Below are 26861 nucleotides of genomic sequence, written 5' to 3'. Positions count from 1 at the left end.
AAAAGCAATTTGCCTTTAATATCACTTTAAATCTAAGAAATGCGATATTTGCTAAGTGACAGATTACCATTAGTTTATATTAAATATAATTTTGCAGCTCGAATAAGACGAGGCAGTTCTGATACTTCTTGTGACATTATGTTGTACAGTCTCCTTCTAGAGTAGGGGTGGCTGCATAGGGCTCTTGATACAGCCGTGCTTAAACCCTGAACACAAAATCGCTTGCATTTTAGTTTCAGTCCAACCAGAAAAAAAGGGGAAATTTACAGCTTTAAGGCTCTCAATTAAAGGATGCCTCCTATTCCAAGTATCACATGTAATTATTGGGCAGTTTCATATCACATCACATCACCTTAGGAGTTCTTTCTAAAATCTCCCTGCAAGTGGGTCTCGAACTTTTACTCTTCTATGTTGAAGAAAGAAGGTTCAGGAGCATTGTCCAAGTGAAGCTATTACCATATGACAAAGATCATGATTCAGATCCCGGAGCTGGAACAAGTAGAGCTATAAAAGGCATCTATTACCCTGACTGTCTAAGCATTTAGCTAGCAGAGCAGTCATGTGAAATAGATTAAAGCCTGAAGGAAAATTAGAACCAACCATTAGGTAGGCTTTGTCCTACCAAGCTTAGCTGTTTAAGTTTGTTTTTTAATCAGGATGTACCTTTGACTGCATATCTTAAAATAGATATATATCCAGAAGATATACATTTAAACACACAATTGCCTCTGTGCACATTATGTTGTGTGTTTTTCTTGTCTTTATACAGTTGGAAGTGTGTATTTTCCAGTAATGATTATTTTCCTCACCAGGTTACTTAGAACAAGTATGGCAATGGAATGCCCTTCAAACTCATGGTCGATTGCTTCTAGTAAATGTTTCACCAGACACTAAACAACCCCAGTGTTCCACCCTCTGTGCAAACATTGTATGAAGGAGAAAAATAATATCCAGGAACAGAGCCTTGGAGGTGGCAGATACAGTGTGTGAGAGCGTATAGACCTTCTGTAACCAAATTCATTACTACGTTATCAAGCATGTAAATTCAGATTAGCAACCACCAATTATTATTCTGCTTAAGGAATATATTTCTCAATATCTCTACTGAAAAAACAGACACAAGTTAAATAAATATGACCAAGCACAGGCTGACAATATGTTATTTTAGTTCCTTGATGCTGATAATTGCAACATGATTTGGACTCCACCAACTTACAAGAGAGACAGTGGAGAGTTTACAAAACTGGAGCGCGCAAAATATGATGCAGCTCTGCGTAGAAAGCAATCAGTATCCAGGTTTTAATGCCAAAGCTTAAATTAACAAGCTGAAGTTAGAAGCTGATTGGCTACCATTCACAGCTGCACCAGATTCTGAGTGTTCCAGTTTTAGTAAATCTACCCCGTATGTCCTATCAGATGTGAAGTCCATGTACAACTGCTTCAGCATCCAAACTAAGAAAAAGAAATGTTTACTGGATAGATTACTTTAACATAGAAGATCTATGAATTTATTTTTGATACAGACATTGCCTATTGTTATAACATGATTGTAAGACAACTAGATGCTAAATAGTCAAGAAGTATTGTGATGCTCATATAATATGCCCCAACTATTTATTTATTTATTATGTATTACAGGAACGTATATAGCGCCATCAATTTACGCAGCACATTACATATATATTGTACATTCACATCAGTCCCTAACCCTGAAGGAGTGTACAAACTAAGGTCCCTAACTCACATTCATACATACTAGGGCCAATTTAGACAGGAACCAATTAACCTACCAGCATGTCTTTGGAGTGTGAGAGGAAGCCAGGGTGCCCGCAGGAAACCCACGGAGGCACAGGGAGTACATGGAAGCTCCAGGCGGGTGGTGCCGTGGTTGAGATTCGAGCCAATGACCCTAGTACTGCCAGGTGGAAGTGCTAACCATTTAGCCACTGTGCTGTCCCATAAATTAGTGCTTAGCAAACATTGGAACCTGTGCACTCAGTGGCTACAGCTTTTGATACTATATTCAAGATGGAGCATTGCCCACCCCTGGTATCCCACAATGAAATGGGGTACCTCTGTATTGGCCAGTGAGGCCCCCACACTGAATTGAGGGTTGCTGGCTTTCTGTTATTGGTTGAGATATTTAAACTGGACCTTGCATCAGATATATTTTTCATGTTTTTAATTTAAATTTTTTTTATTTTAATGTATATTCCTATACTGTTTTTTTTCCTGGGGACTAAAATCGCTTTATCTCTGTTGTACAATTTTATGGTAAAAAATGTAAGTTTAATACAAAAGTAATACCAAAATCATAGGCATATCCAAAAACATCTCAAGCCTTATGGTGCAAAATACATGTGAATTTACAATGCAGGAACATGGACACCTTATACAATGTGAAGACATTTTCTAGTGCTACAGGAAGATATATAAAAATTGCAAAACCTCACAATTATACTATTCTCTAATACATGATCTATCCATTATGAGAACTCCAATAACATATATTACACATGATGATTCCCCATGCTATGTGAAATGTTTATTGTCTTTAAAAGGTGTCAAGAACGGTAAGATATCTAAGGCTATCCTCAGAAATATAAAGGTAGTCTTATATCCAAGCAAAAATTCCTTATTATAAATGAGCAAAAACACCAAATAATAGATCAATAAGAATAGACTTTATTATCAATATTAAAAATATTAAATATAAATGTGATAGTAAACGGGCGGACTGACAACTCATGGGGCCCCCGGGCAATAGGGGATCATGGGGCCCCTGTGTCCTTGCCCAAACTCAAAAAAGCCCATGAAAAAGGTACCAGGGGCATCTCATGGGGCCCCCTACTGACCCCAGGCCCTCGGGCAGTGCCCAAGTTTCCAAATGGTTAGTCTGCCCCTGATAGTAAATGATTAAATATAAATATGATTAAAAAACCCATAATCAATCAATATTCCCCAAAGCTACCACAGTGAAGGAAAACATACATCTGTGAGGATTGAGATTTTTGCCTGTTTGACATCTATAAAAATATACAATTTAAAAGGAGTTCAATAAGGTGCATTTGACTAAATCAGTCTTTCTCATACTTTTTTACCATGGAAGGTCCTCTGAAACAGTTTTCATGTTTTAGGGAACCCCCACTAAAATTATTACATTTGCAGCTTAGGCTCATAGTAAATTAGCATGATAAGTAGCTTGTATATCATTTTAAATAAACTAATACAGAACGGGTTTATTAATAATCAAGAGATGAAACAAATAATAACGATGACCAGGAAAAAAACACAGAGTGAAATTTGTAATGACCCCTTACACTGGAGGTCAGTGTAGAAGTGGCCTTAGATTGGTGGTCATTGTAGGTAGGAGATCAATCAGCCAAAGCTCTGTTTTCAAAGAAACCCTAGCATATGAACCACAAAAATTTTAAGCAAACATGAATGCTCACCCTATGCTATAAATATGTAATAAATAGAAACTCCATTCAGAAAAAAACTCAAAAGAACCCTAGAGGAATGGCACAGTGAAAAATATGCTGTGACATTTCTAAGGAGCAAGTGATAATTAGCTGAACCCTTGACTCTTAAAATCATGGGAAACAATGTTCATTTTTTAGAGGTTGGAAAGAAGACTTCAGTAATGAAGTGTTATTTTACTTCTAGCATCTTTAAACAATAAATGACTATTAATATTGTACATATTTAACATTTTTCTATTTAGTATATAGACATTTTGGAATGCAGATTATATTTAGCAGATGATTAGTCACCCTAACCTTCTGTACTATTGTTAGAACATAAAGAAAAGGTGTGCCTGGTAGTAAAGAAAACACGTGAAGGATAGATGCACATTTAATTCTGGACCTACACCTAGAATGACAAGTCGAAATGTCTTTTCACCTGTGTAATGACAGTCCAGAAGCTGTACACAGAGTCAGGACCTCCCCATTTCTGCACTGATTCTGTCAAAGGTCACATCTACATTCCAGGCTTAATTGAACAGAAACCTATTCACATTACCTGGAATCAACCAAGGCCTGATCCAAAGGTTTAACCAGTCTTTTGACTCTTGGTCACATACTGATTAAAGCATTAATGACTTAATAAGTGATCTAGTTTTCAAGCTACGCAGCACAGAAGGGCATGAAGCAAGCAGATAAAAGTTAAGTTATAAGAATTTGCAAACTGGCTAATAAAAGGAGGCGATGCCTAGAATTTCAGTGCGCTCGGTTTTAGTAAAATAACTTCATTGGCATACCTGTTGGCTGGTGGATAACAGGAGAGGAGACTGAGGTCCTGTGCTTTCAGACTGATTTTGTCAAGTGGGCCGAGTTTCAATACGCAGACCTCAAGGACACCGAGGACTCCAGTGTTTACTTAATGCTGGCTTAGGAGGTGCTGTCACCACACAGCTCTACCTGACAGACCTTTGTACTCCCTGTTCATCTGGGATGCCTGGAAAATAAAGTTATAGCTGCTTAGAAGTGTTAGGCAATGTATATACATATAAAAGATTATTTACTCTCATTTATATAATGAGATGTATACTTGGATGGCACTAAAAAGATCTGCAAGTGTATTTGGCGAAACCGGAGAATTTTTGCTCTGTGACTATAGTTGTATCTTGCCATCTTAGGCCATAATATTTGTTGGCTTTGGAGAAATCTTGTCCTGGGTACTTTAGCAGCAAGTCAACATGATCCTTAGCAGTACCACAGACTACAGAATTGGCACAATTCCCTCTATACTGATTAACCATGAGTTTATGTCTCTGTATGGAATTAGAGCCTATTTTAGAAGCATACGGAGTAACTCCGTGCACTACGGAGTCTATAACAGATAAAAAAAACAGTCTTCCTCTTATAATTTGTTTTATTTAGTAGGGCAGCACTGATGATGTGTTAAAGTGGAGTTCCACCCAAAAGGGGAAGTTCCACTTTAATGCTTTGTCCCCCGCTCCCCACTAAGGATTGGCACCTTTGGGGAGCGAGTACCCAAATTTGACAGGTACCTGTTCCCACTTCTGCTGCGATCACCTAGGTGATCGGAAGCGAAAGTTGTCCTCCCTCCTTCCCTGTAGTCTTCTGGAACATGTGACAGGTCCCAGAAAACTACGGGGCCATTTATAAAGTGCAACACTTCTCACGCATGCGCAGTGGGCACCCGGCTGTGAAGCCGCAAGCTGTCACAGCTGGGTGCCCACACTAAAGATGCCAGTTCCAGGGAGAAACCAACAGTGGTGAGGACACTACTGGACCGAGGGACAGGTAAGGTCTGTATTTTAAGTCAGCAGCTACAGTTTTTGTAGCAGCTGACTTTTTTTTTCAGCTGGAACTCTGCTTTAAGTACACAGATCAACCAGTTTAGTTTACAGTAGTCAGCTATTTCTAAATAGCACTCTGCACAAAAAAACATTGCCCTTTTACTGTTTTATTAATTATTCTTTTAATAGATGGCTATTATACTTTATATGCAATATAAGACAGAGCCACATAGTAGGGTTCACACAGTAGGGTTTTATGGCACTTTAAGTTGTATCTAAAACCAAAACCAAAAAATAGCTTTGACTGTCCATAGATGTGTCGCTGCATTTGTTTTCTTTTCAGACTTTTTTTCTTTATGTGATCCAGTCACTAACAATCTAGGGTGCCTAGGATAGGGCTACAGAACACCTTCCCCTATTGCTTTCTACAGCTTAACAAGGGATGGGGGGTGTTCTGTAGCACTTAGAAATAACTGGAAACAATGTACATGATAAGAGTGAGGAAGGCGCAGAGAATAGAGGATAGTTATCAGCTTACAAGATTTCTGGCAGGATCAACAGGTTTTTTTGCACTTCAAACAAAGTAGTTTCAATGGTATATTTAACAGACCAAAATAGAATAAATAAGAGAAGTTCTTTGTTAGTGTTTACAAGTATTTTAATGATTCAAACCAGGTATCAACATTGGGCCTAAAGTAGATATTTAACAAGGCACAAAAAAAGATGTTGTACACTTATACACAGCAAACAACCAAACTTCCGAACACGACTGTTTCAAATGGTGCTAGAGGGACTTTTTTGCTCTAATAGAATATCAAATCTGGTGGATAGGAATGCATTGGCTAAACCTCAGAACAAGGTTGGTGATGTGAAGATATGCCACATTGGAAGGTGTTGTCAGCGAAGTCCAGCTTTTAGAAGGATTTTATATATACTATTATTGCTATTATATACTACCATTCACTACATACAGTAAATATGCAGTATATGCTTTTAAATGTTACAGCATTCATGTCATTAAGAAAAGAGGTCCTGGTTCTGTGATAGTGATAGATCTATTTTTTGCAGGGGTTCATGCACTGGTAGGCCTCCTTTAAACCCTCCCAAATTCCTCCCCCTCCCTTCCCCACCACATCCAAGGATTCCAACATATCACCAATGATCAGCTTTGCCTTGAGCCGAACAATGACTGCATCCAATCAGTTGCAATGAGCACCACTTCTCAGAATGGCAGACTCATCTGAATCATGTAACGGTTGTCCCAAAAGATTCCATTCAAATTATTCCAAATATCGGTTTATTATATGACTAAATGCACATTGCTAGAAATAATTGAAATATGATCTGGAAATGAATATATAATTTTACATTTTGACCACAGATACACTTTAAATAAATACTATAACCCTCCAAATAAATTAAAGTCGTTGTAAAGCCTAAAGGTTTTTTACCTTCATGCATTCTATGCATGGAGGTAAAATACCTTCAGTATGCAGCCTTCCTACCTTCTCCCTGCAGCCTCTTAATACTTACTTGAGCCCGATCCTGCGATGTGCACAAGAGCGGCTACTGTCAATCACAGCCAGTGAGGAGGGAGTGGGGGTGGGGCAAGCCTCATTTTCTGTGTCTTATGAACACACAAAACAGGGCTTGGGAGCGAGCCTGTATGAGTGCCCCCACTCAGCAGGGGGGAGGAAGCCAGAGCACCAACAGACCTGAGAAGAGGAGGATCGAGGCTGCTCTGTTTGTTTGGGGTTTTTTTTGTTAAATTAAGCCTTTAATATCACTTTATGTGTGTATACATCTTCATATTATATGTATACATCTCCATATTTATTAAACAATACACATTTATAAACTAAAGATAACGTTTTCTGCTAGAAAATATATATTCACTTTATAGCCACAGAAAAGCAGATTTTTATTCTACAAGCTACCTGTACTTGTTTATTGGAAGAGAGGAAATATTTATTAATCTGAATAGTTTGTCACATTGTGCGGAAGTATGAAAAACTCATGGATGTGAGTCAGCTGAGGTCAGAGAGGTTTTTTTTGGTAAAAATAGAATTTTGATAATAGGTCTGCTGAATCCTCACTTTTTTCCCTGGATTTTATCAGTAAGTGCAGAGTACTTTCCTTCTGATTACGTTCTTACATTGCATTTTGCACACATCACTAAAACATTGCAATAACTTTTTTTAGTAACAATTTAATTGCTAATCTCAGTTGTTTAGTACAAAACAAATATACATGCTAGCTACAATAGAACAAAAGTATGATCTGTTTACGGACTGAACTGAACTTAAAGTGGAACTACACGGCATCAGGGCACCAGAAACCAAAATTGCTATTTTAATTCATTTTTAATATTCAAAGCAAACTCACTTATCCATCTATCCATGCTTTGTTTTGCTGAGATATTATTATTATACAGTATTTATAAAGCGGCAATAGTTCGCTCAGCGCTGTACATTACAAAGGGGGACAGAACAATACCAATACAATGCAAAACATGAGGGAATTGAGGGCCCTGCTCTTTCGAGCTTACAATCTAGGAGGGAGGGGATAGTGGTACGGGAGGAATAGCTGTGGGGGATGGAGTGGTAGGAAGAGTGGAGGAGATCGGCAGTTAGCAGAGGGCGGGGTAGGCTTCTCTGAAGAGGTGGGTTTTCAGGGTACGCCTAAAGGAGAGGAGATAGTCGGATGGATTGGGGCAGGGAGTTCCAGAGGATGGGTGACACCCTGGAGAAGTCCTGGAGGCGGGCATGGGAGGAGGAGACCAGGGAACTAGAGAGAAGGAGGTCTTGTGAGGAGCGGAGTCTGCGTGCTGGGTGGTACTTGGATATTAGGTCGGTGATGTAGTTCAGGGCAGTATGGTGGACAGTTTTGTACGTCAGTGTTAGGATTTTGAATTTGATCCGTTGCGCAATAGAAAGGCAGTGGAGGGATTGGCAGAGGGGGGTGGCGGAACGGAGCGGTTGGAAAGGTGAATGAGTCTGGCAGCCGTATTCAGGATCGACTAAAGCGGGGATAGCCTGTGGTGAGGCAGGCCAGTGAGGAGGGAGTTGCAGTAGTCAAGTCGTGATATGATGATAAATATCACTTTGATAAATACCCCTAGCATTAATAGCTATGGCCATCTTCAGTAAGGGAAAATGATTCATGTAGCAGTTACTTCCTGGAATCCATGTGCCCTTAGCTTGGGCATGCAAACAGAAGGGAGTGCTTCGCTAAGAAAAGCCCCAATCACCTCCATGGCCACAGGTGTATAAAATCAAGCACCTAGCCATGCAGACTGCTTTTACAAACTCAGTGAACTCAAGCGTGGTACCGTGATAGGTTGCCACCTGTGCAATAAGTCCATCCGTGAAATCCGTGTGATTGTTTTTCAGGGGTTTGGCTTAGCCCCTTACTTCCAGTAAGGGGAGCTCTTGAGGCATCACCATACCAAGACATTTTTGACAATTTCATGCTCCCAACTTTGTGGGAACAGTTTGGGGATGGCCCCTTCCTGTTCCAACATGACTGCACACCAGTGCATAGAGCAAGGTCCATAAAGACATGGATGAGCGAGTTTGGAGTGGAGGAACTTGACTGCTCTGCACAGTCCTGACCTCAGCCTGATAGAACACCTTTGGGATGAATTAGAGCAGAGACTGCGAGCCAGGCCTTCTCGTCCGACATCAGTGCCTGACCTCACAAATGCACTTCTGGAAGAATGGCCAAACATTCCCATAGACACCCTTCTAAACCTTGTGGACAGCCTCCCCAGAAGAGTTGAAGCTGTTATAGCTGCAAAGGGTCGGCCAACTCAATATTGAAACCTACGGACTAAGACTGGGATGCCATTAAAGTTCATGTGCGTGTAAAGGCAGGTGTAGGGGAGGAGCTAGCTAGCTGTTATTGGTGTTATGCTGTTTACACCTGGTGTGATCTGGCATTAAATATTTGTGAGTGGTATTTTATAATTTTATAAAAGAGTTATTAAGGATAAAGCACTATTTCTGCCTATTCCATTTTTTTAACGGAGCAATTGAAAGAGGAGGAGAAGGAGATACAAGTATTAAAGGCAGTTGTGGGGGAAAAGAATACTTGAGGAACCATCATCCCATCAGGAGGACACAAACATTATGAAATGTGAGGTCAAAAAGCAAAATCTGGGTGTTGGTGGAGGAACCATGATTTATGTTTCTGAAGATGTGAAGTGGTGAAAGAGTGGAGGAGCATCAAGATCTTTGTGTATATGGGACTTTTTTTCAAAAATATTTGTTTTGTTATGTGGTATTTACACTTATAGTTTCGCACAAGGAGTATTGGATTAGTAGGGAGGCACTGCACTAATATATTTACTATATATATATATACTCTTGGTAATATATATATATATACATACATGAGTATATACATACATATATGAGTGTGCTATACGGTGTGTCTCTTTTTTTAAAGCAAATCTTTAAAGAGGCAGTGTCAGCAACATGTACATAGGTTCAAATCATACACAGATTATTGAATGCTCTCTGCATACCCATGTGACAGCACTCAAGCAACATACAGTGGGGATCGAAAGTTTGGGCACCCCAGCTAAAAATTTGTATTAATGTGCATAAAGAAGCCAAGGAAAGATGGAAAAATCTCCAAAAGGCATCAAATTACAGATTAGACATTCCTATAATATGTCAACAAAAGTTAGATTTTATTTCCATCATTTACACTTTCAAAATAACAGAAAACAAAAAAATGGCGTCTGCAAAAGTTTGGGCACCCTGCAGAATTTATAGCATGCACTGCCCCCTTTGCCAAGCTGAGACCTGCCAGTGCCATGGATTGTTCTCAATCATCGTCTGGGAAGACCAGGTGATGTCAATCTCAAAGGATTTAAATGCCCAGACTCATCTGACCTTGCCCCAACAATCAGCACCATGGGTTCTTCTAAGCAGTTGTCTAGAAAACTGAAACTGAAAATAGTTGACGCTCACAAAGCTGGAGAAGGCTATAAGAAGATAGCAAAACGTTTTCAGATGTCAATATCCTCTGTTCGGAATGTAATTAAGAAATGGCAGTCATAAGGAACAGTGGAAGTTAAAGCAAGATCTGGAAGACCAAGAAAAATATCAGACAGAACAGCTCGCAGGATTGTGAGAAAAACAATTCAAAACCCACGTTTGACTGCACGATCCCTGCAGAAAGATCTGGCAGACACTGGAGTTGTGGTACACTATTCCACTATAAAGAGATACTTGTACAAATATGGTCTTCATGGAAGAGTCATCAGAAGAAAACCTCTTCTACATCCTCACCACAAAAATCATCGCTTGAACCTTGCAAATGAACATATAGACAAGCCTGATGCATTTTGGAAACAAGTTCTGTGGACCGATGAGGTTAAAATTGAACTTTTTGGCTGGAATGAGCAAAGGTACGTTTGGAGAAGAAGGGGCACAGAATTTAATGAAAAGAACCTCTGTCCAACTGTTAAGCATGGGGTTGGATCAATCATGCTTTGGGGTTGTGTTGCAGCCAGTGGCACAGGGAACATCTCACGAGTAGAAGGAAAAATGGATTCAATAACATTTCAGCAAATTTTGGATGTTAACTTGATGCCATCTGTGAAAAAGCTGAAGTTAAAGAGAGGATGGCTTCTACAAATGGATAATGATCCTAAACACACCTCAAAATCCATGGGGGATTACATCAAGAGGCGTAAACTGAAGGTTTTGCCATGGCCTTCACAATCTCCTGACCTCAACATAATTGAAAATCTATGGATAGACCTTAAAAGAGCAGTGCGTGACAGACAGCCCAGAAATCTCAAAGAACTGGAAGACTTTTGTAAGGAAGAATGGGCAAAGATACCTCAAACAAGAATTGAAAGACTCTTGGCTGGCTACAAAAAGCGTTTACAAGCTGTGATACTTGCCAAAGGGGGCAGTACAAGATATTAACTCTGCAGGGTGCCCAAACTTTTGCAGACGCCATTTTTTTGTTTTCTGTTATTTTGAAAGTGTAAATGATGGAAATAAAATCTAACTTTTGTTGACATATTATAAGAATGTCTAATCTGTAATTTGATGCCTTTTGGAGATTTTTCCATCTTTCCTTGGCTTCTTTATGCACATTAATACAAATTTTTAGCTGGGGTGCCCAAACTTTCGATTCCCACTGTACATTGCATTGCAAAGAGGTGGGGAAAATTGTATAGGGTGCCCCATTCTTGACAGTACCAGGTAGGTCTTCTAGTGAATCAGTGTGGCAGGGTAATGAGTAGACACTACCAGGGCTGCTGTTAGAAACTACGGGGCCCTGTACCGCAAACCCTCCACCAAAAGAAACACACAATTTACTATGCTTCAGTTATAAATGAAAACAGTGAGTGATTGTTACAAATCACTCATTGTGTTCATTGAGGAAATGAAGGGGCTGGTAAATATGACATACTGTATTTTACTGGACCCTTCCCCACTCTCCTTTCTGAAGGATTGTCTTGTGTGCTTGCAGATGCCAGTGGAAAGGAAAGGAGGGAATCCAGCAGCACTGTGGGGATACACAGGGGGTCTTGGGCAGTAAGGGGAAACATATGGTGCACAGGGAGGGTAATGGGTGAAGCAGGGGGGCAATTATTGGAATTGACCCCCTGTATGGCTCTCTCTGCAGCAGCTGAAAGCCAGTGTGAGAAGAAGAAGCCACCCTCTCTGCCACATCTGATTCAACCAGGTTCCTGGACCCCCCCTCCGCTGGCCTGGGCCCCGTACAGGAGGACTAATGGTACGGCCCTGGACACTACCACCTGTAAAGAAAACCCGTTACTTTGCCTAATGTGTATATACACTGATCAGCCCTAACTGTATGGTCACTGACAGGTTAAGTGCATAAAATTAATTATCTAGTTTCAATGGCATGTGAAAGTGGGTGGGATGTATTAAACAGCACATAGACATGTAGTCCCTGAAGTTGATGTGTTCAAAGCAGACATTTTTTTTTCCAGTTTGTTATGTAAGGGGTATAATGCCTTCAGTGTGATATTTATGCAGTGCATGGCTGGCTGTACATATCTTACATTTTAGCCAATTGGTTGAATTTGGCATGTAGGTGGCCCTGTCAGCAACACCTAGATCAGCAAACTTCTAATGAAAAATTAAAGGGCCAGGGGGAAAATTGTCAGTTGAACAGGGACTGCATTCTGGCAGATAAAGTTAGTAGTATTCAAGCAGCCAATGCTACTTGAATACAAAAGCTGGCTGCGGAGATTCCTCCATTCAAGCTGGCCAAACACTGATAGATGCTGGTGGCTATCAGAATACCCAAACAGCAGCTGCAGGCACTGTTCAGATGCCAACATTATGGACTTACTAACAGGATCAACAGGTAATACAACATAAAACAAACACTGCCGTGTTAAAGCTATTAACAAACTGCATCAAATATGTCATTTTTGCCAATAGTTCCACTATAAGCTCAACAGATATAAAACTGATGACCAGAGGGAGTGTTTACAAATCTGTAAATAAAACACAACAATCAAAATATGGAACAAGTAAGAATGTGAAAGTTATTCAAAAACATACTTTTGTGGAAAATGCTACTCAAAATATGCATATATATAAATCTTGTATAATCTTGTATAATAATAATATACCAAAAATGGACTAGAATTTTGTTATGTTGAAGTAGACGTAAATCCTAACTTGCCATAACTAATATAACATCTTCTAAGCACTGCATTTGGAATGCAATGATTTTTTTATTTTAAAAAAATCTGTTTTCACCCTTTTTCACCTTTTCTTTTTTATCTCAATGCTGCTGATCTCCTGTGGCTTTTTTACAGCCACAAATTTCTTCTAAACATTATTGAGCATTTTAAGAGAACGCAACCCAGATAGAAAAATGGCTCAGTCCATCTGATGGCTAGTACATCACACCCAAACACTCCACTCAAAAGTACACATATGCTTTCGGATGTGTACAGGACATCTTCAGCTTTTCAACTCAATTGTAAGTGGTTTAGTGATCTTAAAGTGCTCCAAAAGCACTGCACTTAGTTTACCTTTCAGCTTCTAAACAAAACTTTTAAGTGTTACTAAACCCACAACAGTAAAATCAGTGTGTATATTATTATTATTACCACTCAGCTACTCAGTACTGAGGCTACAGCCATAGTAAGGAATAAGCCGAGTGGCATGCATGTAGTTGGTGCTGTTCTCTACAAAAGCTGTGCAGCATTCAGCAGGGTTACACAATGCGTAAAGCTGAGTATACGCTAGAAGAATTTAACTTGACATTTTTCGTTGTTGGAAAGTTGTAAGACAGTTTTCTTGTTTTTCTAATCATTAATGGGGTCAAATCAAAATTAATTTTCAACCACAATGACAAGAAAATTCGTAGGAGTAGGTTGAAATTTTTTTTTTAAATGTATGAATTTTAACAGTGTATGTGGTTTTTGTTTGGTAAAGTCCATTAATTCCAAAATTCAATGTAAAGCCAGCCATAAACGGTTCGAATCTCAGCTGGTTCAGCAGGTAACGGCTGAGATTCGAACCATGTATGGGCAGGCTGAATGTACCCAAGTGGATTGACTGATCAACTTGGGTACAACCAGCCGGTCAGATTTTACATGTGATTATTTCTAGCAGCTTTTGTAACAGTAATAACTGTACTTCTTGTGGGGTCGGCTCCCCCCCCGCACCCTAGCCAGGAGAACCCAATTGCTTCACAGGATGGATGTCCCCCATCAGCACTGACTGTGCAACCCTTGGTTGCAGAAAAGAAAATCACTCCATCTATAGCCAGCTTTAAAACCCTGAACTACTTTTGAACAACATTTGAATGTTCTGAGAATTCTGCTACAAATTTTCATTCAAAATTCTACTAGTGTATATCCAGCTTAAAAGTAAGTATTTGGGAAGGTGGAGAGAACATTTGAAGGACAACTGCACTTACAGCTGCCGTTATCCCATAAATAATTGTTTTGATGAACTGACCTATATTTCACTAAAGAGCATCTTCCACAAAAATGTAAGTTGTGCATTTCTGCAACTATAGAAAAGGATTGCACCAGAAAACAGGCTGGAGTCATACTGTGGCCCTTTTCAGAAGATCCAGTTGGGTGCACATCTTTGCACAACTTTGCTTACACACAGTAAAGAATTTTCGTCAGTGCTAAATAAACTTAGCTTAGCAGGCTCTTAAATAGGCAATCAGTCATTCTCTCCTACAGCTTACAGCAGGTAAAGGCTGCAGTAAGAAATGGAAGTACCAAAAAAAGTATTATACTGATTTATCAAACAAAAGGCTTACTGACCTATATGGCAAACAAGTACAGTAAATTTGAATTAATATTATTTAATATAAAGTATTTAAGGAAAACATGTTCAAATAAAGGTGTAGAAAATAAAAGAGAATATAATCCATCTCTGTATAAACTTAGAGCAAAACTCAGTTCTAGGTTTAAAATAAATTATTTCAAAGAGAAGTATGGTCAAAGCTTTTTTGGTCAAACTTCTCTTGTGGGTTACAGGAGTGCACTTAGAGGAGTCTCCTGTGACCTAGACTCAGGCAACAACGGGCTAAAGTCTACTGTAGGCTGATTTCACAGAGCTGCTCCAGGCTCTGCAAGGTTCCTGACAATAATGGGATCCACCCAGATGCCTGACCGGCACCTGGCTTAGCTTCTCAGAGAGTAGCTGAGAGCCTAATCCAGCTACTCCTACCCCCTCTCCAGCCCGTTGCTCCTATGACTAATGGAGGAGCAGAGTAGAGAATGGTGACTGACAGTTCTCTGCTCAGAGCAGACCGAGAACTGAGCAATCAGCAGTCATGTGATCTCTTAGTTCTTAGGCTTCGAGGCGGTAGTATGGAGGTGAGTGTGTCTTTTTTTTATTAACCCCATACCGTTCTTTTAAATACCCCCCTTTAATAATAAAATAGCAGCTCTCATTGCTACACTCATCAATTATTTTGGGCTGCAGAAAGTTCTCTCAGAGGTCCAGTCCTCCACAACTTGTTTGTCATTCATCCCACTTTCTGTGAGTCCAGGGTGTCAGGGATCCAACCCCTTCATGCATGTCATTAAGCCAACCTAGGCTCATGGGACAATGTTGCAGAGATCAACATATGTGGCACTAGTCTCTGCAACATTCTAAACCACTCCACCGCGGGAGAAAGAAGAGAATCTATGATGTTATGCAGCCAGGCAATGATTGCTGAGAAAAGGTGTGCTTGTAATTTAAAATATATGCATAAATGGTGCAAAGGTGCTCCAAGGGGGGAAAGAGGGGTCCAAGCTGAAGTTCCACAATAGTACCATATACAAGAAATACTTTAAAGTGTTACTAAACCCAGGACCCTGCATTCACTATATCCAGTCTCCCACAGCACACAGAACATGGAAATGCAATTATGCAATTAAACTGCCAAATACCTTTTCTCATCAGCAGTATATAGTAGTCTTGTGACTTCTATAAGTGTCCAGCCAAGCACTGGTTAATCTTGTAGGATGACCTTTGACCTTCTTTCTGGACAGTGCTGATTAGCCCTGTGCCGATCACATGCACCCCCCCTAAAAAAAAAACTCTTAGCAATTCACACCAATCTGAGCATGTGCAGAGTGTACTATCAGCAGATGGACTGGGGACTGTGGAAGAAGGGGAGGATCAGAAGACAGGATCATACAGCCATTTTACTCATAGAGGATTAACCTCTTAGGTTTCACAGTGAGCATAACAAGCATGCTTTACTTCACATGCAGACTGATTTTACTGTTGTGGGTTTAGTAACACTTTAAAAAAGGCTTGTTCTGAGTTAGCTGAACGATAGATTGAGAAAGGTTAAAGTAAAACTATAGGGAGAGTGGAGGTGGATTAGAAAACCGGTTGGGTTTTTATTGCTGTCTGTGACCACGTTGAGGAGATTCATCCCTTCTATTTGTCCTGTTTACCAATATCATTCTATCAATCTATCTCTCGACCCCTCGCCTCACCCCTTCAGTCTCCGCCCGAATCACTAGCCTACTGAACAACATATCGGATTGGATGTCACTCCACTTCCTCAAACTGAACCTTTCCAAAACTGAGCTCCTAGTTTTCCCCCCAGCCCGTGCCCCCCCCTCCCCGTCTTCTTCATCATGACCAACAATGCCACCATCAGTCCCACCCCGCAAGTCAGAGTACTTGGTGTCATTCTAGACTCCAATCTGTCCTTCCAGCCCCAAGTCCAATCACTGACAAACTCATGTAGACTCCACCTCCGCAACATCTCCAAAATACGTCCGTTCCTAACTCCGGAAACTACTAACCAACTCAGCCACTCCCTTATCATATCACGACTTGACTACTGCAACTCCCTCCTCACTGGCCTACCTCACCACAGGCTATCCCCGCTTCAGTTGATCCTGAATACTGCGGCCAGACTCATCCACCTTACCAACCACTCCGTTTCCGCCACCCCCCTCTGCCAATCCCTCCACTGGCTTCCAATTGCCCAACGGATCAAATTCAAAATGCTAACACTGACGTACAAAGCTGTCCATAACACTGCCCCAAACTACATCACCGACCTGATATCCAAATACCACCCAAAACGCACTCTCCGCTCCTCACAAGACCACCTTCACTCTAGTTCCCTGGTCTCCTCCTCCCATGCCCACCTCCAGGACTTCTCCAGGGCCTCACCCATCCTCTGGAAGTCCCCACCCCAATCCATCCGACTATCTCCTCTCCTTTAGGCGCACCCTGAAAAGCCACCTCTTCAGAGAAGCCTACCCCACCCTCTGCTAAATGCCGATCTCCTCCACTCTTCCTACCACTCCATCCCCCACAGCTATTCCTCCCGTACCACTATCCCCTCCCTCCTAGATTGTAAGCTCCAAGGAGCAGGGCCCTCGAACCCCTCGTGTATCACATTGTATTGTTATTGTACTGTTTCATGTATTGTCTCCCATTGTAATGTACAGCGCTGAGCGAACTGTTGGCGCTATATAAATACTGTATAATAATAATAATCATTAAAAGTAAAAGTAAAAGAAAATCCCAAATTTTGGGGTGCTTTCAGAAAAGTGATAATGGGGGAATCTTCCAATGGGGACACTATTCTGGTTTAATTTGCAGGGATTTCCTCTCACTTCCTGTTTTGGCTATGGGACAGGAAGTGAAGGTCTCCTGTGGGACACAGATGGCAAACATTTGCAAGGGTTATAACTCTCCCTTACTCTATCCAAAATGAAAAAAAAAACATTTTGCCTATAGTTCTACTTTAAAACCTCTATCATCTTTTTTTTTTATTGTTGGCATCCTATTAGAGGGATGTCCTCCTAATTTCAATTACTAGTTACATCAACAGGACAGGAAGAGAGGGAAAAAATACCCAATGGAGCCAATAGAGCTGTTCAAAGAAACCCCTCTGAGTCTCCCACAAGAATTTGTAATCTGCACCCAAATACATGTATGAATAAGGCCTAAAACAAATGTTTTGGCTGGAGATAGGTAGGTGTACTGTGCATGACTCACTGATAAAATAGTGAAGTTGAAGTGTTCCCCAAGGCAAAAAACTTTTTTTTTTAGTTTCGGGTAGAGTAGGGAGGAGTCAAGCTGGCCATACACTGAGCCAATTTCAGCCACTACCTGTTGCCTCCCTTCCACTTGAAAAATCAAAGAAGCCAGGTGAAAGATTTCCAGTCAGATGGAGCCACTCCTTGGATATTCTGACAGCCGCCACCAGTGGCTGCCAGAAAACAATAGCCCAGAGGACGGGGAAGTTGTCCATTCGTGATGTTTAGTGTGGATGGAGGAATCTGTTAGATTTTTTTTGTTCAGCTTGCCTTACTGTATGCCCAGCCTTCTGTCAAGTTTGCTAAGAATGTATCTGGACTAGATTGGATTAGGAATACAACATGGAGGGCAGCTGTACATGGCAACAGATCAGTTTCTTGCTTTTTGTTCCAAATATTAACTGAACAAGCTGAAGATAGACATAGATTCTCTCTGCTACAGTTTTGATAAATTCCCCCAATGTATGTGGTATTTTAACTTAATAAGTAATGAAACAGCTGATTGGAGCAACCACTCCATCTCCAACTCTACTGCACAGACTCACCTTTCCTTCACTCCCCGCCAATCCGTTCAGCCCTCAGGTGCAAGGAAAGAAGTCTAGTGTGATCTCTAAAGTTGCTGTGGTTGGAGCTAACACAGGGTAGAGGACTCTTTGTGCCCTATGTGACAGTGTTGGGCCAACAACCAAGCAATACTGTAGTGCGGTCAGAGGAAGTGGATCACATGCCTATCCATTTCAGACAATGCCAGGTATTTTCTTCACTCTCAGCACTCTCAGAGTACCGGGGAAGTAAAGGAAAATTGAATATGTGCTGCTGGGGAGGGTGGCAGCAAGGCAAACCTATTGTTTGCCTTAAGGACCTGGCATGATGGCTTGACACAAGTTTGCCTCAGGGACCTGGCATGATGTGACTTTTTTTATATCCTAACTGCCTCTGCAGTAGCTCCTTTCTTAGTGGAAAATTTGGAAAACTGAATATAAAGAGCAGCTCTTATAGCACAGCAAACATTTTTATGTGAGTACATAGAATGTTCATAGGTAGATTAATACTATTGATTAGTTTGTACTCAAAGGAGAGTAACTCAATGCAATATAAAGCAAACTATACATCTGTAACATACAGTGTAACATAGACTGAGTGATAATCTGCCCATACAATTATTGGTTTAATGTTCTACTGTACACACACGATTGGCATGTAGATATAAAGTAGGCCCTTTAGCTGTTCTCACTAGGAAGACACAGATTCTAATGCAACAAAACTAAAAAAAAATTTAGTTTTTCTTGTTGACAAACACCCTACTGATTAAAGTGGTATTAAACTCAAAACCAAAAATGCAATATATTGCAGCTTACTAATCCGTAGATATCACCTTTAGATGGTAGCATTCTCAGTCTGGGAGAGGGCAGTGTTAGAACGAATGGCTCCCACTGCTGTCTTTGAGCCAATGAGGAGGGAGAGCAGAAAGAGCCTTTGCTATCACGCACAGCTGGTTAGAGATCAGGCTCAGGTAAGTATAAGGGGGATTGGGGGATGGAGCTGCACACAGAAGGTTTTTCACCTGCGATGCCTTTACAACCACTCTAATACCGATGTAGGTCTAATCTGATGCAATCATGTTCTGTTCATACCAGGGGCGGACTGACAACTCATGGGGACCCCGGGCAATAGGAGTTCATGGGGCCCCTGTGTCCTTGCCCAAACTCAAAAAAGCCTATGAAAAAGGTACCAGGGGCATCTCATGGGGTACCCTACTGACCCCGGGCCCTCGGGCAGGGGCCAAGTTTCCAAATGGTCAGTTCGCCCCTGGTTCATACACAACCAGACTGTCACATAACTGTGTCATACAAAAGCTTACTGAGTGAATGATTCCAAATGATTCACAAGAATAGTGAATAGCTGGAAGTAACACTGGCTACAAGTTTTGGTTTAGAAACAGGCACCACTAATTTTACATTAGTAAAAATAAAACCATATCATATTATTTACATTAAAATGTGTAGCTGTGATCCAGAAACTGCATAAACTAGTGGTTTCCACAGCTCATATACTGCCTTTAATATCTACTGAAGGTTTAGCTGTATGAGTAATGATTGGCAGGTACGTCACATGACACAAGACATGTCACATGTTAGTATCATCTGTCATATATTCCAAGTCACCATTCTTTCATTCACAGTGATCTGGGAAATTATATTATATTGGCTACCAGTGTTATTTTATGATATGCAAGAATAGTTGGAAAAATATATGAGTAAAATGATCTTATGCATAATTATATCATAAAGACGGGATATGTGTTCAGCTTGCATTGCAAAACTGAATAGACTTGTATTGAGAAACTGAAAAAAATGGATGACAAAATATCATCAGCTTTAAATATCTGCCAAATAGGACAGATCTGCAAACTAACATGTTTAGGAAAATTTGTTCAGACAGCAAAAGAGGATCTGAAAAATATAATCACACATGCATGCAATGTCTGGGTCACACAGTCCAACAAAAGCTACAAAATGTAGGCAATGAAACAAAAAAAGAATCTTTTTGAGTGATTAATCTAATAGCTTGATAATATATACTCTGCTCTAACATAAAGAATGGTCCCATCCTTTTAGGGCAGGTTTAAAAGCAATCCAGGAATACATGTGATAATAGATGAGGTCATTTTTATGACCGTGAACACACGCAATATGCAGTAATCAATAGAAACCAATCGGATTTCATCTCATTATGGTTCTAATAGTGATAAACTGAAATCTGATCATTTACTGCACTTTGCACATGTGTATTGAACTATTGATCTCTGCCCTTCCTTAAAGCTGAACTCTGAACATAAAACTTTTAATTTACATATAATGCTCAGTAGACACATATGTGCACCTTTGTTTTGTTGTTGCCTCTGCAAACCTAGATATTGCCTTGTCAAAGTAGCAGTGACATCATCACTATGCTGCACATAGTCTGTACAGTGAACAGAACTGTGGTTGGGATCCATCAGGTTCACACACTACAGGTTGCTTGCAGAAAACTGCAGGGTGGTGGATACAGGGCAGTCACCCTGCACAAAGAGAGAGAGCACAAGTGACTGGTCTTAACATCAGCAAGCTCCTGCACAGATCGAGAAAAAATTCACAAAGGACACCAACATTTAAGCTGGAACACACCTGTCTCTTGTATTTATACAATATTTGTTTGGTCCATTTTTCAGCTTTAAATAAGCCCAAATAACTGGAAACACCATAAAATGGAACTCTAGTTGCGCTCTCTGAAAATGCCTCTTCTGACATCACAGACTGGACATCACTAGGTAGGCCTTGGGCCTGTTATCCCACCACAAATGCCTCTCCAAATTGTTATAGACAGGACATTATTATTATTGTTATTATTATTATACAGAATTTATATAGCGCCAATAGTTTGCGCAGCGCTTTAGAAAATGAAGGCAGACAGTATAGTTACAATCCAATTTGGTACAAGAGGAATCAGAGGGCGCTGATCGCTAGAGCTTACAATCGCTGGGACATGAGTTTGTCAGTGCTCCGCATGTGCCACTTCAGTTGCAGACAGCAAATCACACTTCTCTTCAGGTCTCCTGTGCGAACAACTATTAATTCTCCTTAAAATAAAATCTGAACTCCGGGAAAAATAAAAAAGTCCCTTGCAGCGGGGTTCCCTCCCCATTGCAAGGGTTAGATATGTTATTTAAAGTAAGAGGGAGCAGAAACAGAAACTATACTTACCTTATCCTATGCTCCCTTGGCAGCCAGTGCTCTTCTCCACTCTCCAAGGCTTGAGGTTGTGAGTGGGCCCATAGCATCCTCACTTACAATGCAGGAATGCCAGTTCTGTATCTGGACAACATGTACCATTACAGTTCTCAAACACAAACTGTGGTTAAGAAAGATTTTTGAAGACTTACTGCATGTGACTCCACTACGTTCCTACCCAAACAAGCCACTGTTTGTAAAAGTATAAATGTAAGAGGATTACCAAATCAGTTTACATAATCAGAACGCTTTCATTGGGAACATATGGAAAACAAATATGGTCAACTCACACCACCGAATAGACTGTAACTATCCAGTTACCTGACTTAATGCAGTGTAAAAAGTAATGACAGTTAACCAATGCAGGCAATTGTTAGTGCAGTGATACAAATGACAGGCATTTTCTGGTTAGTTGCTATGCATTGTATACTTTTTGTGTACAGGCTTTGGAAAAGGAGAATTAACTGTAGGTATAGAATTCATCAATCAGCTCTTGCAACTTTGCCTGTCCTTATTTAATTTTGAGGGGGTCTGTGATTTATTCATGATTCCAATAGAAAGGAATAGCATTCAGAGATCCTCAATAAATTACTGCAGGTGTAGGTAGGTTGCTGTGGAAATTCCATCCATTCTTACAATCACCAGAAGCTGATGTAACCCTTTTCTGTATGGTAGTCTTGGCCATGCATCTAAGCATGTCTTTAATATAGTCATTAACATAAAGCAGTCAATCACAAAAACAATTTTATCATTGAGGGCCAGGCAAGATTCTACTACAAGCAACCGGCAAATAAGTAATGTGCATATATAGAGAATATTAAAAAGTGTTTCCTATTAGGCAAAGGTCAAAGCATGTAAATGTAATAAGACAAACATCTACCAATTAAGTATTCTTTAAATGGCATGTGTTCTGAAATTAAACACACACAGAATAAAAATAAACCAATTATCTTCTACTATAAGAAATCTGAATCAATTTTATGAAATATCTATGCAAATGAATATATATTCAATCAATATTTCAAAATACATTCCAAATTAACATATGGTCATACATAGCATGTGAACACAGTGTATGGAATGTAATACATTCTGTCTAATTAGAGGATTACAATTGTACGTGTTTAGTCTAACTTCTTAGCAATCAGAAAGAAATAGAAAAAAATGTTCATTCTCTTCTTTCCATTTAGAGTGTTTATCTGATACATAGTAGTGGCTGCTGGAAATGCAAGGCACCAGTGACGTCTAATTTGCTACAACAGTGTATTATAACCAATCAGAGTCCAGAATTATTATTATTATTATTATACAGGATTTATATAGCGCCAACAGTTTGCTCAGCGCTTTAGAAAATGAAGGCAGACAGTATAGTTACAATCCAATTTGGTACAAGAGGAATCAGAGGGCGCTGATTGCTTTGCTCAGCGCTTTACAATATAACAGGAGACAATACAGCAACAATACAGTTCAATACAAGAGGGATAGGAGGGCCCTGCTCCTCGGAGCTTACAATCTAGGAGAATAACAAGGGATGTGCAGAAACATAGGTCTGGTGAGGCCACCACTCTTAATGATAGAAGTACTGTTACCAATGCCCAACACATGTTTACGTATGATTAGAAAAGTTAGCAAAGTATATATATTGTTATAAATCTGGGACCACGGGAACCTGTCAGGAAGGAATATGGGGGCAACACTGCTGACTTCTTTTGGAAGGTGCATACTCCATGCTGTCATCCTGATTACTCACTTCTCAGCATGATCCTGAAACAAACATCTTCTGACAATGACAATAATTTTGTGTGTTCCTGATCAGACATACCAAGGAAGACAGCCCAAAAACATGCACCTTCAGAACAAGTCAACAATGACTAGGTAATATAGGGAATATAAAATAGAATTCTATAGATTTGAGTCAAACATGTGCATGTAGAGGAAGCTTAGTTGTGTTGATAGTAAGGAGATCTCATTGGAGCATGGACAGGGAAGTATAGAAGTGCTGGGTTTAGGAATCTGGGACACTAAGAGTGGTGTACAATAAAATCAAAGTAGAACTGAAGGCAAAGCTTTTTTTTTCATTTTAGATAGAAAAGTGAGAGTTTTTTTGTCATCGGCGTCCCATGTCAAAGATTTCTCTTCATTTCATGTTTCATAGCCACAACAGGAATTAAGAGAAACTTCCTCCAAAGTTAAGGGAAATCCTTGGTAGTCACCAGAAGTGTCAACATTGGGAAATTTTCCTATTCTGGTGACCACCCAAAATTTGTGATGGCTGCAGTATGTGTAGATTGCTATCTCATACACATACGAATGCCTTGTCCCAATAAAGGATTCTTTTTTTTCTCCTCACAAACTGTTTACAATGTACACTGGGCTGGGCATGTGCAGCTTAATGTACAGTTCTGGCATCTGAAGTCACATCATCCCAGCCTGGCCAATCAATATGGCCGAGGATTCCAAATCCAGAAAAAATTGTGAAAAAAATGTGGGCACCTGTAAACGGGCTCCCAGACATTGTATTGCAGGAGCAGGGGTGAGTATAGTTCAACATTAACTGTCAGTATGCAACTCTTGCCTGCATTCCTTTCCAAATGATGATGGAACTTCCTGGTAGGAGGAAACATGTGACACTCTCCCCCACATTCCACAATTCAGCACCCCGTGCCTGTGCAGCTAATCACCAGTTCCAAGCAGAGGAGAGTGTATCACTGTGTAAGTTTTAACTTTTAGAAAGTCTAAAGAACATAAAAACCAAACATTTCAGTTTTCTGGCTGTGTGGAGAATTCCAGCACTCCTCCAATGATCAGACTTCTGCTGACACCCCCCCCACACACACACACACACCGCCCAGCCATTCACTGGGAAGATCGGAGTGCTGCTGTTTCTCCTCCCTCAGCTCCTTATGCAGCTGAGAACAGAGAGTGTTTGCTCACTTATAAAAAAGGCATGCTCCTAACAGCTTTTATCTAGCTTTTTTTTTTTCCTACATGTACGGTAAGAAAGCTAGTACAACACTAACTTCTAAATGCTATTAAAAAACACTATTATCAGCGTTTTTTTTATCCAGTGTTATTTGAGCTTAAATAAAATGTGCATGGAGCCCTATAATGTTTTTTTATATCTATACATAAATGGTTTGCATTTTATTTCTATTTTACACTAAATGGGTTGTTTTACAAGGTGAGGGTTTACATATACTTTAAGCATGCATAGAAACTGCAGGGGGCTTCAGTGGCATATAAAGTGGCAGTGGAATGCCGGCAAGGTAACGGCAGGTACCTAAGGGTGTCCACTACAGAGCATTTAGTAAGAGAAGTAAATCTGTACTAAGTTTGTTATGAGGGTATTGTTACATTTAAGAGTAGGGCCCTCTTACCCCTCGTACGCTGTCTGTCTTTGTTGTACTGTGCCATGTATTGTCCCCCCCTATTGTACAGCGCTGAGCAAACCCTTTGGCGCTATATAAACTCGTAGTAATAATAATAATAATAATAATAATTTAGGTTTATTGGGGGTTTTTTTGCAATATGTAGTTTGTTGAAATTATTTGTTAAAAAATAGTAGCATATGTATATTTTCTTCTTACAATTTTAAACAGAAAGGCAAGCTGTTCCAATGCAACGTGTCCTTGTGTGTGCATAGACATTGTGCAATCTCTAATACTTGGCAAACACATAGGCCTCACCAGCATTTTGAAAAACCTGTTTCTTTTGTAAGCATGCATTAATTCCCAGTAAAAATACACTCCCTCTCAGAGTCCTCTCAGCTTCCTACCAAGGCTTCAACTTTGCACTGATTCAGACTATTTTTACTGCATTCCCTCATTGCAGATAGCAACAAAGATTATATAGTGAAAACAGTTACCATTACAAAATGACCTTTAATGAAACCTCAAAGTTAAAAACAACTATTCCACAACATTTCTAGACACAAAAATAAATGCCAGCTGGTAATAGAGCAAACCTACTGCCTACAATAAAATATTGTTCATTATGACCATACTGTTTTTGTATGATAAAATGTCCTACTCTTATTCTCTGGTTTATTTCTGTGTCACATACAAGTCTTAGGAGTGCCATACCAGCCTCAAAGTATGAAAAAAATCAGCAGTCTAAATGTTCTGCTTCTCTCCCAGTAAACAAGTCTAAAGCCAGCCATACACTAGTAGACCTTTCATCAAACGTTTGTATGAAATTTCTCAATACATTGGATGACTTGACAAATGTCTTTCAAAAATACTTCAAAACTTTGTTTGCTTTTAATATTCAATTTTGGAAAGAATGTAAATTCCCGCACCGCATTCACTGTTAGAAATGTGTTAGTTCGAAAAAAAATTTCCTTTGTTGAATTTTTTTGTCACTGTGACCAAAAACAAACATTAATTTGATCCCACTAATGTTTAGAATATCAAATGAATGTTCTTAAAATAAAGAATTTCAAATTACATTTTGCTAGTGCATGGCTAGGTTTAGGGAAATCACTTGACTTAACATGGCGGACAGATGTGTAGCATGATCCAGCCACACTTCAGGATAAAATTTCTACAGAATACTATAAAAGCCTGTACAATCAGCCAAGCATACATATTTGTAAAACTGGAGCAGAGCATGTATTAAACTACTTGAAGCACCTCTGAAAGCACCAATTCACAATACCCCAGTGGCTCACACTGCCAATGGGTGCTTGCATCTAAAAAGCTCATTCCAGCTTGTATGAAGGTAAGTGACAACAGGACCTCTAAGAATAAGCCTTGATGGTGGGATGAAAAGCATCAGAGGGGCATAGCCTGGGAGGAACAGGGTTAAAGTCACTTCTTACTCCCAGGGTGCAGCATCACATCTTCTGTTGTCATGTTCCTCCAATGGAGCCGGCATGGGACTGGCTAATTTTAGTAGTAGTAGTAAAGCATATTCACTTTGCAAAGCAAATTTTCACTCACCAATTTTATTGGGTAGAAAATTCAAAGAATACCCAATCACATGCAAGTAAAAAAAAACACAAAAAGCAGAATGTTTGTTTGCTCATGATTGGATGATAGAAGTCATGAGGACTTCACCTTAAAAAACTGATGAAAAATGTGCCTATGTGTAGCCACAGGTAAATTCAGTCAATGAACTGCTATATCTATCCAAAATACATTGCATCTATGCTAAAGGCCAGTGGTGCACGTTGCAGGTAGAAGAACCAGGTTGTCCAATGTTTCTGAACGCCTGTCATTTAGTTCTGTATCATAAACCTTCCATCTAACACCTCTATATGTAGGCAGGTGCAGTTTCTGTTCTC

At 40.0% G+C, this 26861-nt stretch overlaps 1 protein-coding gene across 3 annotated transcripts in view; it reads right to left on the bottom strand.

Annotated features, from left to right (window-relative positions):
• Nucleotides 1–26861, bottom strand: part of RBM47 (RNA binding motif protein 47) — a 150605-nt gene that overhangs the window by 84861 nt on the left and 38883 nt on the right. For all 3 annotated transcript variants that reach the window (XM_089654024.1, XM_089654021.1, XM_089654023.1), the window contains exon 2: nucleotides 4262–4458. The gene's annotated coding sequence lies outside the window, so the exon portion shown is untranslated. The remainder of the gene's footprint in view (nucleotides 1–4261; nucleotides 4459–26861) is intronic.

This window comes from Staurois parvus, unplaced genomic scaffold (assembly GCF_062004578.1).
Source record: "Staurois parvus isolate SC_StPar_1 unplaced genomic scaffold, SC_StPar_1.0 ptg000734l, whole genome shotgun sequence".
Classification (NCBI taxonomy): Eukaryota; Metazoa; Chordata; class Amphibia; order Anura; family Ranidae; genus Staurois; species Staurois parvus.
Note: the sequence above shows the minus strand (reverse complement) of the source record. Positions and strands in the feature narration are given on the sequence as shown.